Source organism: Pseudophryne corroboree, chromosome 9, assembly GCF_028390025.1.
Source record: "Pseudophryne corroboree isolate aPseCor3 chromosome 9, aPseCor3.hap2, whole genome shotgun sequence".
In the NCBI taxonomy this organism is placed as follows: domain Eukaryota; kingdom Metazoa; phylum Chordata; class Amphibia; order Anura; family Myobatrachidae; genus Pseudophryne; species Pseudophryne corroboree.
The window spans coordinates 175,280,480-175,301,270 of NC_086452.1; the positions used below are offsets into that span (position 1 = coordinate 175,280,480).

At 40.7% G+C, this 20,791-nt stretch overlaps 3 pseudogenes; 1 reads left to right on the forward strand and 2 right to left on the reverse strand.

The window, feature by feature from the left end:
• Positions 1–8,808: 8,808 nt before the first annotated feature.
• On the reverse strand, positions 8,809–8,927 carry LOC134964173 (5S ribosomal RNA; annotated as a pseudogene).
• A 4,966-nt stretch (positions 8,928–13,893) lies between these two features.
• LOC134964174 (5S ribosomal RNA) lies at positions 13,894–14,012 on the reverse strand (annotated as a pseudogene).
• A 5,806-nt stretch (positions 14,013–19,818) lies between these two features.
• Positions 19,819–19,937, forward strand: LOC134964175 (5S ribosomal RNA; annotated as a pseudogene).
• Positions 19,938–20,791: the final 854 nt, after the last annotated feature.

Here is a 20,791-nt window from a genome sequence, read left to right on the forward strand (position 1 = left end):
GAGTGATTGACAGGAAGTGGGTTTTTCAGGGTGGTAACTGACCGTTTTCCGGGAGTGTGCTAAAAAAATGCAGGCATGTCAGGTACAAATGCTGGCGTGCCTGGGGAAATGGGGGAGTGGCTGGCCGAACGCAGGGCGTGTTTGTGACACCAAAGCAGGAACTAAACTGACTGAAGTGATCGCAAGGTAGGAGTAGGTTTGGAGCTGCTCAGAAACGGCATGAAAATTTTTACGAGCAGTTCTGCTAACCTTTTGTTCGCACTTCTGCTAAGCTAAGATACACTCCCAGAGGGCCGCGGCCTATCGTGTGCACTGCTGCTAAAAGCGAGTGATCAACTCGGAATGAGGGCCAATATCACTAAGAACATTAAAAATATTTAAGAGAGCAATGTCTGGTCCAGAGGCCAAATACACGGCAAATACTCTCTTTCCTCTCCCCTAATTTCAAGCATGATTCTGATTAGTGCATATAGCAAAACACTATACAGGAGAAAATAACTGTACTTGTTAAACACAGGGAGAAACATACAGTGAAACATACTGGATTTGGTGCCTTGTACCTCTAGGTGCAGAGATGTATTTTTTGGCTAATGCATTTATATTTCTGTGCATATATTATTATTTCTATGAGATAAAACTCAGATTTGTTCATTCCACAAATTCCTCCAATCCTTTAGGTTCCTATTGGTTGTGCAGACCACAGGGAAATTCCTAGAATTGCAAGCCCTGGCATTCATATGTGTGAGACTACATATATCTGAAAGAAGAGATCACTTGTATCTCTTCCGTGGAGGAGATAGGCCACATGACAAATATCTTTCTCATTAAATGAGACCATAAACGTTCCTTGCCGGAGTAGCTGCATGTGTCAGCATACAGTAGCTTTCTGGGAAATACAAACAAACAAGCTTCGGGTTTTGACATGTTTATGCTGCCTTGGAACTGGCAAAGCAGCTAGAAAAGGAAGTGAAGATGTGCAATGCTGCAACTCCCCCACCCCCCCTCATAATGTACGTGTGCAGATTATGTATAATGATTGCTCCTTTCAGTGGTAGGTTGTGACCTTGCTTTTATACTGTAATGAGCAACTCCAAGAAAATCTGTGTAAAACTAGGAACACACTATAAAATATATTGTACAATAAATTGTCCTGATGCGGATCGGAGCGATATATCGTACATATTGTATACTGTGTCTGCCCTGGTGTGCACGCACAGCAGTTGTTCATGTCATCGTCATTGTTCTGCGTACACGCCATGGCGGGCCGTCCAAGAAGGTCCAACAGATCAAGTAGAATGGGCTTTAATAGTAGCAGGAGCTTGGAGTCCAGCCTGCACATAGGCTTGTGCAATCACCATTCTAAAACATCTGGCCAAGGTTTGCTATTCGCAGGCCAGCCACGTTTGTGGAAACCAAACAGTACAAAAAGGGTATCTGACCTCCTGATAGAGGCAGTCCTCTCCACATATATACGGAGAGCCCTTACCACATCCAAAGACCGTTCTTTGGGGGACAAGTCAGAAGAGAAAAGGGGCGGAACCACAATCTCTTGGGCAGGTGAAAAGATGACACCACTTTAGGTAAGTAACCTGGGCGAGTTCTCAGAACTGCTCGGTCACGATGGAATATTAGAAAGGGTGGACAACAGGACAAGGCGTGTAGGTCCGACACCCTCCTAGCAGAGGCAATAGCCAGCAGAAACAGGACCTTGGCTATGAGCCATTTAAGGTCCACTGACTCAAGAGGTTCAAATGGAGACTCTTGCAGGGCATTCAGGATAACAGACAAATCCCATGGAGCCACAGGATGGGACATAGGGAGGCTGAATCCGTAAGACACCCTAAGTGAATGTATGAACATCTGGTATAGACGCAATTTTTCTTTGAAACCAAACTGACAAGGCAGATATATGAACCTTGAGGGAGGCCAGATAAAGGTCTAAGTCCTGGCCTTGTTGCAGGAAAGCCAGGATTCTGGATGGTTTGAATCTGTACGCATCATTTTTCTTATCAGCACACCAGGTGAAGTAAGAATTCCAGACCCTGTAATAGATCCGAGAAGGCGTCAGCTTACAGGCTTTCAACATAGAGTGGATGACCACCTCAGAGAATCCTTTGGCCCTCAGGAGTGATGCTTCAAGAGCCACGCCATCAAAGCCAGTCTGGCCAAGGCGGTCTGGTCATTGAGGAAGTAGAAGAGAATGCTCTGTCGATAGACCCTGCAGGTCTGAGAACCAATGCTGTCTGGGCCACGCCAGAGCGACTACAAGTAGTACTCCTTTTTCTTGCTTGAACTTCTGCAGGACCCTGGGCAGGAGTGACACTGGTGGGCACATGTAAGGCAGCCGAAAGTTCCATGGAATGGCTAGTGCATCCATGAACACTACTTGAGGATCCCTGGTCCTTGATCAGAAGACCAGAACTTTGTGATTGTGTGAGATGCCATCAGGTCTACATCTTATAGGCCCCACATGTCCACTATGAGTTGAAAGACTTTCGGATGAAGACTTCACTCTCCGGTGTGTACGTCCTAATGACTGAGGAAGTCCACTTCCCAGTTTAGGGCACCCAGAATGAACACTGCTGATATTGCTAGCAGATGGCGTTCCGCCCATTGAAGGATTTTTCACACTTCCAACATTGCCATGCGGCTTCGAGTTTCGCCTTCCGTGGTGGCATTGTCTGACGTACTTAAACAGGCCTGTTCTGTACCAGAGGCAGGGCGAGAGTTAACGCATTGAACACCGCCTGCAGATCCAGAATGTTTATCGGCAGGAGAGACTCCTCCTTGGTCCAACAACCCTGGAAAGAGTGTTGCTCCAACACCACACCCCATCCCCGCAGACTGTCATCCAGAAGGAACGGCCCCTGCTCAATTGCTGGACCTGTAGCCACCAGGTCAGTGAATGACGAACCTCAGGAGTCAAAGTAATCATGTGAGATCTGATCCGATGAGGTAGACCATCCCACTTGGAAAGAATTCACCTCTGCAGAGGGCAGGAATGAAATTGAGCGTACTCTACCATGTCGAATGCCGACACCATCAGGCCAAGTACTTGCATGGCAGAGTGTATCGACACTCTGGGGTGACAGAGGAAGCATCTTATCCTGTCCTGAAGCTTCAGCACTTTCTCCAGAGACAGGAACAGATGTTGACTGTGTGACCTGGAGTGCCCCCAGGTGCACCATGCTCTGAGCTGGGACCAGAGAGGATTTCTTTCAATTGATGATCCACCCACGGGCTTGTAGGAAGCTTACCGTCAGTTGTAGATGACTGAGGAGGACATTGTGGGAGTATGCCAGGATCAGCAAGTCGTCCAGATACGGCAGGATCCTAACTCCCTGGCGACGGCCATGACCTTGGTGAAGATCTAAGGAGCCATAGCCAGTCCAAATGGCAGAGCCTAGAACTGATAGTGTAGGTTGCCAATAGCAAACTGCAGATACTGCTGATGTGACTTGGCAATAGGTATATGGAGGTACGCATCCTGAATATCCAGGGATACCATATAGTCTCCAGGTTCCATCGCCAGCACTATTGAGCGCAGCGTCTCCATATGAAACTTGGACACTCGTACAAACTTGTTTAGTGATTTGAGGTTGAATATAGGCCGGAATATATTCCGGGGGTCGAGTAGTACCCACTGCCCCTTTAGGACAGAGGTACCAGCACTAACACTCCTGTATCCAGGAGAGAACTCACAACCTGCTGCAGAGTTTGCGCCTTTAGTGGATCCAAAGGGATGACCGTGGTGCAAAGCTGGTGAGGGGGAAGTCTCTTGAAAGAGACTGCGTACCCGTGAGAGACAACTTCTCGCACCCATGCATTTGAAGTGGTCTTTAACCAGACCTGGGTGAACTGCAGAAGTTGACCTCCCACCCTTGGGTCCCCCAGGGGGAGGCCCGACTGTCATTTGGCAGTCTTGTCTTGTTTAGAAGCAGGCTGACTGGCTGCCCAGGATTGCTTTGTCTTGGGCTTAGTGGTTTTGGAAGCATGATATTGTCTCTGGTATGCCTGACCTTTTGCTTTCCCTTGAGGTCGAAAGGAACGAAAAGTGGTACTTTTTGCCTTCTTTGCAGAAGGATTAGTATTTGGGAGAAAGGCAGTCTTAGCAGCCGCCAGTTCAGACACGACTTTATTTAGGTCTTCCCCAAACAAGATGTCTCACTTGAAAGGGAGTACCTCCAAGGTCTTTTTGGAGTCCAGGTCCACCTTCCATGACCTCAACCACAGAATACGGCGAACCAGGACAGACGTAGTCGTCGCCTTGGCCGCCAACACACCCGCCTCAGAGGGCGCCTCTTGAATATAATAAGAGGCGGTGGTGATGCGAGACAGGTATTGCCTGGCATTGTCAGATATAGCCTCGGGTAGCTCTTCCATTAATGCCTGAACCCATGCTTCAATACCTTTAGCAGCCCAAGAGGCAGCAATAGTGGGTCTATGCACAGTTCCTGTAAGGGAATAAAGAGATTTCAGGCATCCCTCCACACGCTTATCTGTCAGTTCTTTTAGTGAAGTGACAGTGGAGACAGGCACAGCAGATGACACCACTAGGCAGGTGACATGAGAATCAACCGGCGGTGAATTTTCCCACTTGTAACATAACCCTGCCAGGGGAGGATAACGAGCTAAGGCCCGTTTGGATAGAGGGAATTTCTTCCCTGGATTAGCCTGATGTCTACCAAATGGTCAGAATGGGGTAACAGATTTTTAGCCACCTTCTGCCCTTTAAACATGTCAGTTTTCTTGGTGACAGTGAATCCTCATCATCAGTGATTTGTAGGATTTACTTAATAGCAACCACTAGAGCAGGGACGTCAATCTGCATTGTAGAATCCTCATCAGAAACGCCTGATTCAGGGTCTATCAGGACCGTATGTTCCCCCTCCTCTTCAGATTAAACATCTGACAGATTTGTGGATTGTGAGCAGGAAGCAGCCCGCTTAGATGACTCACAGACACGAGAGTGACGTGGGGTAGATTTTTGTCTGACCAATGAATGAGTCAACTGCTGCAGCTGGTTAGACAGATTTTCCTCCCAAGGCCGGTTGACCATAGGGACTATTTAAGGCTGTAATGGTACAGGTGGTCCCATAGGGGGCACTAGGCGCTCCACTAGAGTGCCCAGTAGGTTTGAGAACGCGGCCCAGGGTGGCTCCTGATTGGTTACAGAAGCTGCGGACTGAATAGGGGGTGTATGGCATATACTGTAGTACACAGACCATCATACACAGCTTCCCCCTCTGGTAAATCTTTGTCGCATGCTCTGCGTGATGCAGGAGCATCCACAGACTTACTGCCCTTTCTGTTAGACATTGTACACAAATGCAACACAGAGTGGTTTAGTACGATGAAGCCAGACAGAGTATAATACCTGCGAATAAATCAGATAGCATGTGACTGAGTCCCCAGTACACAACACCTGCTACGTATAAATCCAGTATTATGTGACTGAGTACACAGTAGAATACACGTAGTAGGTAAACACTGTGACGCACTATATAAATGACCCTGACGCACCTAGTCCCTTAGGGTACAGAATATAGTGATAGATCTCTGGGAAACACTGAAAGTGAAACATCACAGCAGATACAGGCACACAATGCAGATAATTATTAATATGATAATAGAACTTCACTGAACTAATATATGTATATATATATATATATATATAGAAACAAGGATTAATACTGCGCCACATGTGATATAAATCAGATATGTTTGTGTAAATAAATGGCAATACAATGTGACACTCCCCTGTGTTACTGATGGGGTCCCTCAATATAAACAGGGGTGGTAATTGACTGAAAAAATGCAATGGAATGGGGGGGGGATGAGGGATAAGTAGCGACCAACGGTGTCACTCAATGAAGTAAAATTGCCAATAATAAATATAATAAAACTATTTATTACCATGAAAATAGAAAGACATATATATAAAATGGGACAACAATACAATCACAGCTGAACTAAAACACTTAAAAATGAACATATAAAACTACAATAAGATCAAGTAAGCAGATTTTCCTTATCTGTGGTATGAGGTAAGTACAGGTTTCCAACGCGTTTCGTCACTTGGACTTCATCACAGGGCTCAGAGCTTACTTGATCTTATTGTAGTTTTATATGTTAATTTTTAAGTGTTTTAGTTCAGCTGTGATTGTATTGTTGTCCCATTTTATATATATGTCTTTTTATTTTCATGGTAATAAATAGTTTTATTATATTTATTATTGGCAATTTTACTTCATTAAGTGGCACCATTGGTCGCTACTTATCCCTCATCGACCCCATTCCAATAAATATATATATATATATATATATATATAAAGTCCAAAAGTTGTGAACGTACTCGCACCAAATGTAATACAACGTGGCCGGGTGCCTCACTAACACCGTGCGGTGTAATATATAGAGAAACAGAAAGTTGGCACTCCAGGCAGGAAATAAATGCAGACTAACACGGCAGTATAGTCTGCATTTATTTCCTGCCTGGAGTGCCAACTTTCTGTTTCTCTCTCTCACTCTCTCTCTCTCTCTGTATATATCTATGTATGTATATATCTATGTATATATATATATATATATATATGTGTAACAGAAAATGATATTGCGCCACTTGTGGGATAAAATCTCAGTAAAAGATGTGATTTAAAAAAAACCTAATGTTGATTAAAAACACACACGTACCTACTTAAAGGTGTCTGCCAACCCTTAAAGGTGCAGTACAGGTACAATACTGCTAAATGGATATAGAATGGGGGAATATGGGTATCGGCGACTGGTGTTGTTTAAAACAGAAGCATTAACAGAATAAGATTTATGAGCCAAAAAATATAAAATTAACAAACAAGCTTTTTAATATATAAAAGTGGAATAAAAGACGGAATATTTCACAGGTACTGGTAAAAGCATAAAAAATCTCAATAAAAGGTATGGAATTCGTACTTCGCTTTTATAAAAGGCTAGGGGGGTCACTGCAGAGCCACCCAACGCGTTTCGTCTCAATCAGACTTCTTCAAATTGAGACGAAAAGCGTTGGATGCCCTGCAGTGACCCCCCTAGCCTTTTATAAAAGCTAAGTCCGAATTCCATACCTTTTATTGAGATTTTTTATGCTTTTACCAGTACCTGTGAAATATTCTGTCTTTTATTCCACTTTTATATATTAAAAAGCTTGTTTGTTAATTTTATATTTTTTGGCTCATAAATCTTATTCTGTTAATGCTTCTGTTTTAAACAACACCAGTCGCCGATACCCATATTCCCCCATTCTATATATATATATATATATATATATATAGGAATACCAGATAGGGGTTCTAAGCGACCTAAGGTGTTTGTATATGACCGAATAAAATATGTCAATATATTTAAATATGTATAAAAATTTGTTTGTAAAAATGTTTTTTTTTTATTTATTTTTTATTTCACAACACTAAAAAATATATTAAAAAATACAGTACCAATAAGTATAACACAATAAAAATACAGTTTCTCTAAAAGATGACTGTTTTTTTAAAAAGGGAAATGGATATGAGTAAAAATCTCAAGTAAAGTGCAGATAGTCTGTGCAAAATACGCTATTCAAAATGTGGAAAAAGTTTTAAGAGTCTTAACTGATGTAGCAGGAGGTCTCTGGGTAAAGGCCCAACGCGTTTCGTCTCTAGGACTTCTTCATGGGGTAAGTGACAGGGTATCACAGGGCTCCTATATATACCCCCTTAATTGGGAGTTAAGTGATGACATCACTTCCTGTCTATGCTAATTGAAAAACCTAACCTTGCTGGAGCAGGAGTAAAGTTGTTCTTATTAGCCACCATTGTAATATGTGGCACACGGTAAACAGTATAATTTGATTGTCAGCAGAGTTTAAACATCATAACGGGAGTGCATGGAGAAGTGCGGTACTTCCGCCACACTTCCGGTGTCTAAACAGTTCAAGTGCGCATGTGCGCCGTCTTTTCAAGGTTCCCCGCTTCCGGTTTCGTTTCTGTACCGCCGTGGTGACGTCCTCGCGAGCCGTGGCCGTCTTCATCTGATTGGTTAATCGCGGCACATGGTCTCTCCCCACCGGAACTGGTGTACTGTGGAACGCACCGGTGAAACGCATCACATGTCCCGGAGTCTTGGCTTCACCCTGTTGCCATGGTGACGTTCTCTCATGATGATGTTTTTTTGCCCGGACGTAATCGCCAGAATTGCATGAATAAACAAAAACATGTTTAGGAATATGTTTAAAGAATGTGTATATTATAACGTTTTTAGGACGGATGTTAGTTATTAAAATCATGTATCTGGATTTGCGATCATTACTACACACATATATCTATATCATATATATTATTACAATCAGAAAATTGAATGGAGGGGTAAATAGTATAAGTTATATGTACACGCCTGTGTATATATAAAAGTATATATAATCATATGTAGGTGGTGGATGGAGGGGGGGGGGATATACATATACGCGAGCAGGTGATTCATGATTTTTACCTGTGAAACTCAGTGCTATGTTGACCATTATTTAAAAGTGCGAGTGAGTTAGGAAATAGTGATTTATTTCTTAAAGTGCTGTTGCCTTAATATTAATATTAAAAATATTGAAAAAGTTACCTTAATTTTAATACAGTGAACCAATTGGTAAGGTGCGATTGCCTTAATATTGCATGCATTATTTAAATGTGACCATGTATATATCTAGGGAATAAAGTTATGTATTTAGGAGGCTTATAACCTTTAATAAGTGATCATGTGATCTGTGGATATCTGTCGCAATTGGACATTGAGACGTTGCCTTTACTTTCAGTACAGTACCTAATATTCCCAATGGGTCACCCCTTCTGGTACTAGTCAGGCCCAACACTGCTTCGCTTACAAGTTCGGTTGAGATTGGGCCTTTCCAGTGTGGTTTGACTGTATTACTTTCGTATGCAACAAAAATGCCCACAATATATTAATTTTATTAGTGATTTTATTAGTGCAGAAGTGCATAGTTAACAAACATGTGAAATGATGGGGAGTGCAGGATAAAATCTGGATATTTGCTAATAATTTTCAACGACACCTCACAAGAATGGAGCGATTTCATAATTCTGATTCAGGCCGAGTGGATGCATGGTTTTTAGTTGGAAAATCCAGAACATTTCTCGTTGTGACAACTTGATTGCCAAGTCACCTCCTCTCTCTCCAAGTTTAACCAGTTCTATCGCCTTGAAGGTAAGTTCTTCCGGATTCGAGTTGTGTCTCTCACTAAAATGTCTTGAAATGGTGTGGCTTGCAACTTTATTCTTAATGTTGCGTACGTGTTCTTGTATCCTAAGTTTGAGTTGTCTCTTCGTTTTTACCACATACTTTTTTCCACAAGTGCATTCCAATAAATAGATCACAGATGAGTTATTACAGTTAATAAAGTCTTTGATTTTGTATTCCTTCTGGTTCTCGACGTCGCTGAAGCTTTTCCTATTGGGGTGTAGGAACTTGCAGACATTGCACCGACCGCACTTATAAGATCCAACGCATTTGGGCATCATCGTTGCGTCCCCTGTTGGAGTCTTCAACATACTTGGGGCTAGCAGATCCTTCAAGTTCTTTGATTTTTTATATATAATCTCTGGGCGTGGCGGGAGTATCTCTCTTAATACCGGGTCCATTAGAAGGATCCCCCAGTGTGATTTGAGTGATTTCCTTATGAGGTCCTCATGGCGGTTGTATGTAGTTATAAAAGCTGTGGATTCTTTCTTTGTATCCTTCGTTTTGTAGACAAGTAGATCTTCCCTCTTAAGGCCCTTTGTTCTGATGAGGGCTTTTTCCAGGATCTCGGATGGATACTCTTTCTGCTTGAATCTTTCCTTATACGTTTCCAACTGTTCTTCACACTCTTTCAGGTCACTGCAATTTCTTCTTAGTCTATGGAACTGTGAATACGGGATGTTGCTTTTCCATTTTCTGAGATGATTGCTTTTAAAGTGAAGATAACTATTTCGATCTACCTCCTTAATGAAGTTCTTGGTTTTGACTGTGCCTTCTAGTCCAGTTAGGATTAGATCCAAAAACTCAATGGATTCTTTGCTGGTATTGGAGGTAAAGGAAAGGTTCATGTTGTTGTTGCTTATGTATGAGTAAAATTGATTAAAAGTGTCCAGTGTTCCATCCCATATGATTAAAATGTCATCAGTATACCTTCTGTAAAAAATGATGTTCTCTTTAAAACAATGTGGACCATAGATAAAAGAGTTCTCCCACTGTCCCATGAAGAGGTTTGCGAAGCTTGGGGCAAAAATGGTTCCCATAGCTGTTCCGCAGCGTTGTAAATAAAAGCGATCTAAAAATTAAAAAATAGTTGTGGCTTAGTATAAATTTCATGATGTCGCATATAAAATCTTTGTGTTGGGTTGTTAATGATGGATTGTTGTTCAAGAAATGTCTGCATGCTGTGATACCTTTCACATGTTCGATGCACGTATACAAAGATTGTACATCGATGGTGATCCAAAGGTAACTGTCTGTCCATTTTTGATCCTTCATGAGGTTGAGTACCGTGGTCGTGTCCTTGAGGTAGGATGGTAGGTCCTTTACATATTTTTTCAAGAAGATGTCTACGTACTCTGATAGACATGACGTCAATGAATCGATACCTGCCACTATTGGGCGTCCTGGTGGATTGGAAAGAGACTTGTGGATTTTTGGGAGAAAGTAAAATATGGGGGTAACGGGGTCGTTTTTCATTAAATACTGATATTCATCTTTGGTGATCAATTCCAGATGGAGGCCTTTGATGAGTAATGTTCTTAGCTCCTCCACATACCCGTCCTTTGGATCGTTAGGTAATGGGATGTACGATTTTGTATCTCCCAACAGTCTTTCTGCTTCCATAATATACCGATCCCGGTCCATGATCACCAACCCCCCCCCTTTGTCAGCCGGTTTTAAAACTATGTCTGTGTTTTTCTGTAATCTCTTCAAAGCTTCGCTTTCTTGGTTACTGAGATTCTTTTCTCGCACTGGCTCAATATTGCTGTCGCAAAGGTCTTTTTTTACTAATTCATAAAAGACACTAATATTGCTCCCTTTTGACTCCAACGGGTAGTATTTTGAGGTTGGCTTGAGCCCAGATTTCGAGCGGCTTTCATAGTTGGATATAATGGCGGTTTCTATCCTAGCAAAGTGTCTTTTGAGGGTGAGTTTCCTCACAAATTTATTGAGATCTATGAATGTTCCAATTTTATTGAGCCCTTCTGTGGGGGCAAATGACAAGCCTTTTCCTAAGAGGGAAATTTCTGGTTTCGTGAGGGTATGTTTTGACAAATTGAAAATTCCTTTTGAGATTGGATCTAGTGTTGTAGTGTTCTTCTTTTCTGTTCTCTGCCTCCCGCCGCCCCGTTTTCCTCTTCTTCTTGGTGCAGTCTTTTGAGTGGTGTTGCATGTCTTATATCTTCCTTGAGGTGGTACTTTGTCAGTTCTTTTGGACGGGCACCTATTCCTGATGATAAAAAATGTTGGTCGGTATCTGAGCCCAACCTTTGTAAGGCCGTAAATCTGTTGCTCGGTCTTGTTTGTGATTTTGGTGTGTAGTTCGTAGGTCTTTGTATTCTTCCTTTATTAGGTATTTGTGTCCACTGGGGATTCTCGTTCCTCCGTGTGGTGAATGCCTGTGTTCTGAACCTGCTCCAGTTCTTTATCTTGCCCTGGTCATAGTCCTTCTTGTCACGTTCAAACTTTCCTTCTTTCCCTTTAATGACCTCGTTCTCTATGTGTTCTATCTTTTTATTCAGTACTTTCTCATTGATAGCAAAGTCTTCCTTATCCTTGAACTGGTCCATATCGGACTCCTTACTTTTAATGTCTTTTTCCAACTCTGCTAGGACTCTTTTCTTCTCCACAATAAGTAACTTCATCAAATCAATAGAGCATGTATGTAATATCATGTCCCATTTTGTTAGAAATTCTGAATCCATATTCCCTATTGTTGGCTGTTTTAGTAGCCTCAAACCCCTGGGGACTCTATTAACAGAAATATAATGTTCTAGTCCCTTAACGTCCCACCAGGTTTTAAGCTCCTTAGTAAGCAGTCTCTCCATCCCCCAGAAAAGTTAATCTAGATCACATTTATTGTGTTCAACTGGGGTGGTCTTATTTTCATTAAACACTTTTTTGCAAATATCATTTCTTCTAGTGTTGCGATCATTGCTCCTAAGCATAATTGCTAAGGGAAATGTGTTCTCACCAGTCCGCTATGCAAAGTAAACCAAAAGTCTATGTGATTGCAAAAGAATGCCGCGCCACTTGTGATACTACAATTCCCAAATTATTTAATAAACACTCCCAGTTATTTGGGCGTCAGCTGTTCCCTAAAGAAACGGCAATGGTAGGTTGCCGCAAATGAGAGATAGGAATACCAGATAGGGGTTCTAAGCGACCTAAGGTGTTTGTATATGACCGAATAAAATATGTCAATATATTTAAATATGTATAAAAATTCGTTTGTAAAAATGTTTTTTTTATTTTTTTTTATTTCACAACACTAAAAAATATATTAAAAAATACAGTACCAATAAGTATAACACAATAAAAATACAGTTTCTCTAAAAGATGACTGTTTTTTTAAAAAGGGAAATGGATATGAGTAAAAATCTCAAGTAAAGTGCAGATAGTCTGTGCAAAATACGCTATTCAAAATGTGGAAAAAGTTTTAAGAGTCTTAACTGATGTAGCAGGAGGTCTCTGGGTAAAGGCCCAACGCGTTTCGTCTCTAGGACTTCTTCATGGGGTAAGTGACAGGGTATCACAGGGCTCCTATATATACCCCCTTAATTGGGAGTTAAGTGATGACATCACTTCCTGTCTATGCTAATTGAAAAACCTAACCTTGCTGGAGCAGGAGTAAAGTTGTTCTTACTAGCCACCATTGTAATATGTGGCACACGGTAAACAATATAATTTGATTGTCAGCAGAGTTTAAACATCATAACGGGAGTACACGGAGAAGTGCGGTACTTCCGCCACACTTCCGGTGTCTAAACAGTTCAAGTGCGCATGTGCGCCGTCTTTTCAAGGTTCCCCGCTTCCGGTTTCGTTTCTGTACCGCCATGGTGACGTCCTCGCGAGCCGTGGCCGTCTTCATCTGATTGGTTAATCGCGGTACATGGTCTCTCCCCACCGGAACTGGTGTACTGTGGAACGCACCGGTGAAACGCATCACATGTCCCGGAGTCTTGGCTTCACCCTGTTGCCATGGTGACGTTCTCTCATGATGATGTTTTTTTGCCCGGACGTAATCGCCAGAATTGCATGAATAAACAAAAACATGTTTAGGAATATGTTTAAAGAATGTGTATATTATAACGTTTTTAGGACGGATGTTAGTTATTAAAATCATGTATCTGGATTTGCGATCATTACTACACACATATATCTATATCATATATATTATTACAATCAGAAAATTGAATGGAGGGGTAAATAGTATAAGTTATATGTACACGCCTGTGTATATATAAAAGTATATATAATCATATGTAGGTGGTGGATGGAGGGGGGGGGGATATACATATACGCGAGCAGGTGATTCATGATTTTTACCTGTGAAACTCAGTGCTATGTTGACCATTATTTAAAAGTGCGAGTGAGTTAGGAAATAGTGATTTATTTCTTAAAGTGCTGTTGCCTTAATATTAATATTAAAAATATTGAAAAAGTTACCTTAATTTTAATACAGTGAACCAATTGGTAAGGTGCGATTGCCTTAATATTGCATGCATTATTTAAATGTGACCATGTATATATCTAGGGAATAAAGTTATGTATTTAGGAGGCTTATAACCTTTAATAAGTGATCATGTGATCTGTGGATATCTGTCGCAATTGGACATTGAGAAGTTGCCTTTACTTTCAGTACAGTACCTAATATTCCCAATGGGTCACCCCTTCTGGTACTAGTCAGGCCCAACACTGCTTCGCTTACAAGTTCGGTTGAGATTGGGCCTTTCCAGTGTGGTTTGACTGTATTACTTTTGTATGCAACAAAAATGCCCACAATATATTAATTTTATTAGTGATTTTATTAGTGCAGAAGTGCATAGTTAACAAACATGTGAAATGATGGGGAGTGCAGGATAAAATCTGGATATTTGCTAATAATTTTCAACGACACCTCACAAGAATGGAGCGATTTCATAATTCTGATTCAGGCCGAGTGGATGCATGGTTTTTAGTTGGAAAATCCAGAACATTTCTCGTTGTGACAACTTGATTGCCAAGTCACCTCCTCTCTCTCCAAGTTTAACCAGTTCTATCGCCTTGAAGGTAAGTTCTTCCGGATTCGAGTTGTGTCTCTCACTAAAATGTCTTGAAATGGTGTGGCTTGCAACTTTATTCTTAATGTTGCGTACGTGTTCTTGTATCCTAAGTTTGAGTTGTCTCTTCGTTTTTCCCACATACTTTTTTCCACAAGTGCATTCCAATAAATAGATCACCGATGATTTATTACAGTTAATAAAGTCTTTGATTTTGTATTCCTTCTGGTTCTCGACGTCGCTGAAGCTTTTCCTATTGGGGTGTAGGAACTTGCAGACATTGCACCGACCGCACTTATAAGATCCAACGCATTTGGGCATCATCGTTGCGTCCCCTGTTGGAGTCTTCAACATACTTGGGGCTAGCAGATTCTTCAAGTTCTTTGATTTTTTATATATAATCTCTGGGCGTGGCGGGAGTATCTCTCTTAATACCGGGTCCATTAGAAGGATCCCCCAGTGTGATTTGAGTGATTTCCTTATGAGGTCCTCATGGCGGTTGTATGTAGTTATAAAAGCTGTGGATTCTTTCTTTGTATCCTTCGTTTTGTAGATGAGTAGATCTTCCCTCTTAAGGCCCTTTGTTCTGATGAGGGCTTTTTCCAGGATCTCGGATGGATACTCTTTCTGCTTGAATCTTTCCTTATACGTTTCCAACTGTTCTTCACACTCTTTCAGGTCACTGCAATTTCTTCTTAGTCTATGGAACTGTGAATACGGGATGTTGCTTTTCCATTTTCTGAGATGATTGCTTTTAAAGTGAAGATAACTATTTCGATCTACCTCCTTAATGAAGTTCTTGGTTTTGACTGTGCCTTCTAGTCCAGTTAGGATTAGATCCAAAAACTCAATGGATTCTTTGCAGGTATTGGAGGTAAAGGAAAGGTTCATGTTGTTGTTGCTTATGTATGAGTAAAATTGATTAAAAGTGTCCAGTGTTCCATCCCATATGATTAAAATGTCATCAATATACCTTCTGTAAAAAATGATGTACTCTTTAAAACAATGTGGACCATAGATAAAAGAGTTCTCCCACTGTCCCATGAAGAGGTTCGCGAAGCTTGGGGCAAAAATGGTCCCCATAGCTGTTCCGCAGCGTTATAAATAAAAGCGATCTAAAAATTTAAAATGGTTGTGGCTTAGTATAAATTTCATGATGTCGCATATAAAATCTTTGTGTTGGGTTGTTAATGATGGATGCACTCGCACTTTTAAATAATGGTCAACATAGCACTGAGTTTCACAGGTAAAAATCATGAATCACCTGCTCGCGTATATGTATATCCCCCCCATGTGCCGCGATTAACCAATCAGATGAAGACGGCCACGGCTCGCGAGGACGTCACCACGGCTGTACAGAAACGAAACCGGAAGCGGGGAACCTTGAAAAGACGGCGCACATGCGCACTTGAACTGTTTAGACACCGGAAGTGTGGCGGAAGTACCGCACTTCTCCGTGCACTCCCGTTATGATGTTTAAACTCTGCTGACAATCAAATTATACTGTTTACCGTGTGCCACATATTACAATGGTGGCTAGTAAGAACAACTTTACTCCTGCTCCAGCAAGGTTAGGTTTTTCAATTAGCATAGACAGGAAGTGATGTCATCACTTAACTCCCAATTAAGGGGGTATATATAGGAGCCCTGTGATACCCCGTCACTTACCCCATAAAGAAGTCCTAGAGACGAAACGCGTTGGGCCTTTACCCAGAGACCTCCTGCTACATCAGTTAAGACTCTTAAGACTTTTTCCACATTTTGAATAGCGTATTTTGCACAGACTAGCTGCACTTTACTTGAGATTTTTACTCATATCCATTTCCCTTTTTAAAAAAACAGTCATCTTTTAGAGAAACTGTATTTTTGTTGTGTTATACTTATTGGTACTGTATTTTTTAATATATTTTTTAGTGTTGTGAAATATTTTTATTTTTTTTTTAAACATTTTTACAAACGAATTTTTATACATATTTAAATATATTTACATATTTTATTCGGTCATATATAAACACCTTAGGTCGCTTAGAACCCCTATCTGGTATTCCTATCTCTCATTTGCGGCAACCTACCATTGCCGTTTCTTTAGGGGACAGCTGACGCCCAAATAACTGGGAGTGTTTATTAAATAATTTGGGAATTGTAGTATCACAAGTGGCGCGGCATTCTTTTGCAATCACATAGACTTTTGGTTTACTTTGCATAGCGGCCTGGTGAGAACACATTTCCCTTAGCAATTATGCTTAGGAGCAATGATCGCAACACTAGAAGAAATGATATTTGCAAAAAAGTGTTTAATGAAAATAAGACCACCCCAGTTGAACACAATAAATGTGATCTAGATGAACTTTTCTGGGGGATGGAGAGACTGCTTACTAAGGAGCTTAAAACCTGGTGGGACGTTAAGGGACTAGAACATTATATTTCTGTTAATAGAGTCCCCAGGGGTTTGAGGCTACTAAAACAGCCAACAATAGGGAATATGGATTCAGAATTTCTAACAAAATGGGACATGATATTACATACATGCTCTATTGATTTGATGAAGTTACTTATTGTGGAGAAGAAAATAGTCCTAGCAGAGTTGGAAAAAGACATTAAAAGTAAGGAGTCCGATATGGACCAGTTCAAGGATAAGGAAGACTTTGCTATCAATGAGAAAGTACTGAATAAAAAGATAGAACACATAGAGAACGAGGTCATTAAAGGGAAAGAAGGAAAGTTTGAACGTGACAAGAAGGACTATGACCAGGGCAAGGTAAAGAACTGGAGCAGGTTCAGAACACAGGCATTCACCACACGGAGGAACGAGAATCCCCAGTGGACACAAATACCTAATAAAGGAAGAACACAAAGACCTACGAACTACACACCAAAATCACAAACAAGACCGAGCAACAGATTTACGGCCTACAAAGGTTGGGCTCAGATACCGACCAACATTTTTTATCATCAGGAATAGGTGCCCGTCCAAAAGAACTGACAAAGTACCACCTCAAGGAAGATATAAGACATGCAACATCACTCAAAAGACTGCACCAAGAAGAAGAGGAAAACGGGGCGGCGGGAGGCAGAGAACAGAAAAGAAGAACACTACAACACTAGATCCAATCTCAAAAGGAATTTTCAATTTGTCAAAACATACCCTCACGAAACCAGAAATTTCCCTCTTAGGAAAAGGCTTGTCATTTGCCCCCACAGAAGGGCTCAATAAATTTGGAACATTCATAGATCTCAATAAATTTGTGAGGAAACTCACCCTCAAAAGACACTTTGCTAGGAAAGAAACCGCCATTATATCCAACTATGAAAGCCGCTCGAAATCTGGGCACAAGCCAACCTCAAAATACTACCCATTGGAGTCAAAAGGGAGCAATATTAGTGTCTTTTATGAATTAGTAAAAAAAGACCTTTGCGACAGCAATATTGAGCCAGTACGAGAAAAGAATCTCAGTAACCAAGAAAGCGAAGCTTTGAAGAGATTACAGAAAAACACAGACATAGTTTTAAAACTGGCTGACAAAGGGAGGGGGGGGGGGGGTTGGTGATCATGGACCGGGATCGGTATATTATGGAAGCAGAAAGACTGTTGGGAGATACAAAATCGTACATCCCATTACCTAACGATCCAAAGGACGGGTATGTGGAGGAGCTAAGAACATTACTCATCAAAGGCCTCCGTCTGGAATTGATCACCAAAGATGAATATCAGTATTTAATGAAAAATGACCCCGTTACCCCCATATTTTACTTTCTCCCAAAAATCCACAAGTCTCTTTCCAATCCACCAGGACGCCCAATAGTGGCAGGTATCGATTCATTGACATCATGTCTATCAGAGTACGTAGACATCTTCTTGAAAAAATATGTAAAGGACCTACCATCCTACCTCAAGGACACGACCACGGTACTCAACCTCATGAAGGATCAAGAATGGACAGACAGTTACCTTTGGATCACCATCGATGTACAATCTTTGTATACGTGCATCGAACATGTGAAAGGTATCACAGCATGCAGACATTTCTTGAACAAAGATCCATCATTAACAACCCAACACAAAGATTTTATATGCGACATCATGAAATTTATACTAAGCCACAACTATTTTAAATTTTTAGATCGCTTTTATTTACAATGCTGCGGAACAGCTATGGGGACCATTTTTGCCCCAAGCTTCGCGAACCACTTCATGGGACAGTGGGAGAACTCTTTTATCTATGGTCCACATTGTTTTAAAGAGAAGATCATTTTTTACAGAAGGTATATTGATGACATTTTAATCATATGGGATGGAACACTGGACACTTTTAATCAATTTTACTCATACATAAGCAACAACAACATGAACCTTTCCTTTACCTCCAATACCAGCAAAGAATCCATTGAGTTTTTGGATCTAATCCTAACTGGACTAGAAGGCACAGTCAAAACCAAGAACTTCATTAAGGAGGTAGATCGAAATAGTTATCTTCACTTTAAAAGCAATCATCTCAGAAAATGGAAAAGCAACATCCCGTATTCACAGTTCCATAGACTAAGAAGAAATTGCAGTGACCTGAAAGAGTGTGAAGAACAGTTGGAAACGTATAAGGAAAGATTCAAGCAGAAAGAGTATCCATCCGAGATCCTGGAAAAAGCCCTCATCAGAACAAAGGGCCTTAAGAGGGAAGATCTACTCATCTACAAAACGAAGGATACAAAGAAAGAATCCACAGCTTTTATAACTACATACAACCGCCATGAGGACCTCATAAGGAAATCACTCAAATCACACTGGGGGATCCTTCTAATGGACCCGGTATTAAGAGAGATACTCCCGCCACGCCCAGAGATTATATATAAAAAATCAAAGAACTTGAAGGATCTGCTAGCCCCAAGTATGTTGAAGACTCCAACAGGGGACGCAACGATGATGCCCAAATGCGTTGGATCTTATAAGTGCGGTCGGTGCAATGTCTGCAAGTTCCTACACCCCAATAGGAAAAGCTTCAGCGACGTCGAGAACCAGAAGGAATACAAAATCAAAGACTTTATTAACTGTAATAACTCATCGGTGATCTATTTATTGGAATGCACTTGTGGAAAAAAGTATGTGGGAAAAACGAAGAGACAACTCAAACTTAGGATACAAGAACACGTACGCAACATTAAGAATAAAGTTGAAAGCCACACCATTTCAAGACATTTTAGTGAGAGACACAACTCAAATCCGGAAGAACTTACCTTCAAGGCGATAGAACTGGTTAAACTTGGAGAGAGAGGAGGTGACTTGGCAATCAAGTTGTCACAACGAGAAATGTTCTGGATTTTCCAACTAAAAACCATGCATCCACTCGGCCTGAATGAGAATTATGAAATCGCTCCATTGTTGTGAGGTGTCGTTGAAAATTATTAGCAAATATCCAGATTTTATCCTGCACTCCCCATCATTTCACATGTTTGTTAACTATGCACTTCTGCACTAATAAAATCACTAATAAAATTAATATATTGTGGGCATTTTTGTTGCATACGAAAGTAATACAGTCAAACCACACTGGAAAGGCCCAATCTCAACCGAACTTGTAAGCGAAGCAGTGTTGGGCCTGACTAGTACCAGAAGGGGTGACCCATTGGGAATATTAGGTACTGTACTGAAAGTAAAGGCAACTTCTCAATGTCCAATTGCGACAGATATCCACAGATCACATGATCACTTATTAAAGGTTATAAGCCTCCTAAATACATAACTTTATTCCCTAGATATATACATGGTCACATTTAAATAATGCATGCAATATTAAGGCAATCGCACCTTACCAATTGGTTCACTGTATTAAAATTAAGGTAACTTTTTCAATATTTTTAATATTAATATTAAGGCAACAGCACTTTAAGAAATAAATCACTATTTCCTAATTCACTCGCACTTTTAAATAATGGTCAACATAGCACTGAGTTTCACAGGTAAAAATCATGAATCACCTGCTCGCGTATATGTATACCCCCCCCCCCTCCATCCACCACCTACATATGATTATATATACTTTTATATATACACAGGCGTGTACATATAACTTATACTATTTACCCCTCCATTCAATTTTCTGATTGTAATAATATATATGATATACAGGTTGAGTCTCCCTTATCCAAAATGCTTGGGACCAGAGGTATTTTGGATATGGGATTTTTCCGTATTTTGGAATAATTGCATACCATAATGAGATATCATGGTGATGGGACCTAAATCTAAGCACAGGATGCATTTATATTACATATACATCTTATACACACAGCCTGAAGGTAATTTTAGCCAATATTTTTTATAACTTTGTGCATTACACAAAGTGTGTCTACATTCACACAATTCATTTATGTTTCATATACACCTTATACACACAGCCTGAAGGTCATTTAATACAATATTTTTAATAACTTTGTGTATTAAACAAAGTTTGTGTACATTGAGCCATCAAAAAACAAAGGTTTCACTATCTCACTCTCCCTCA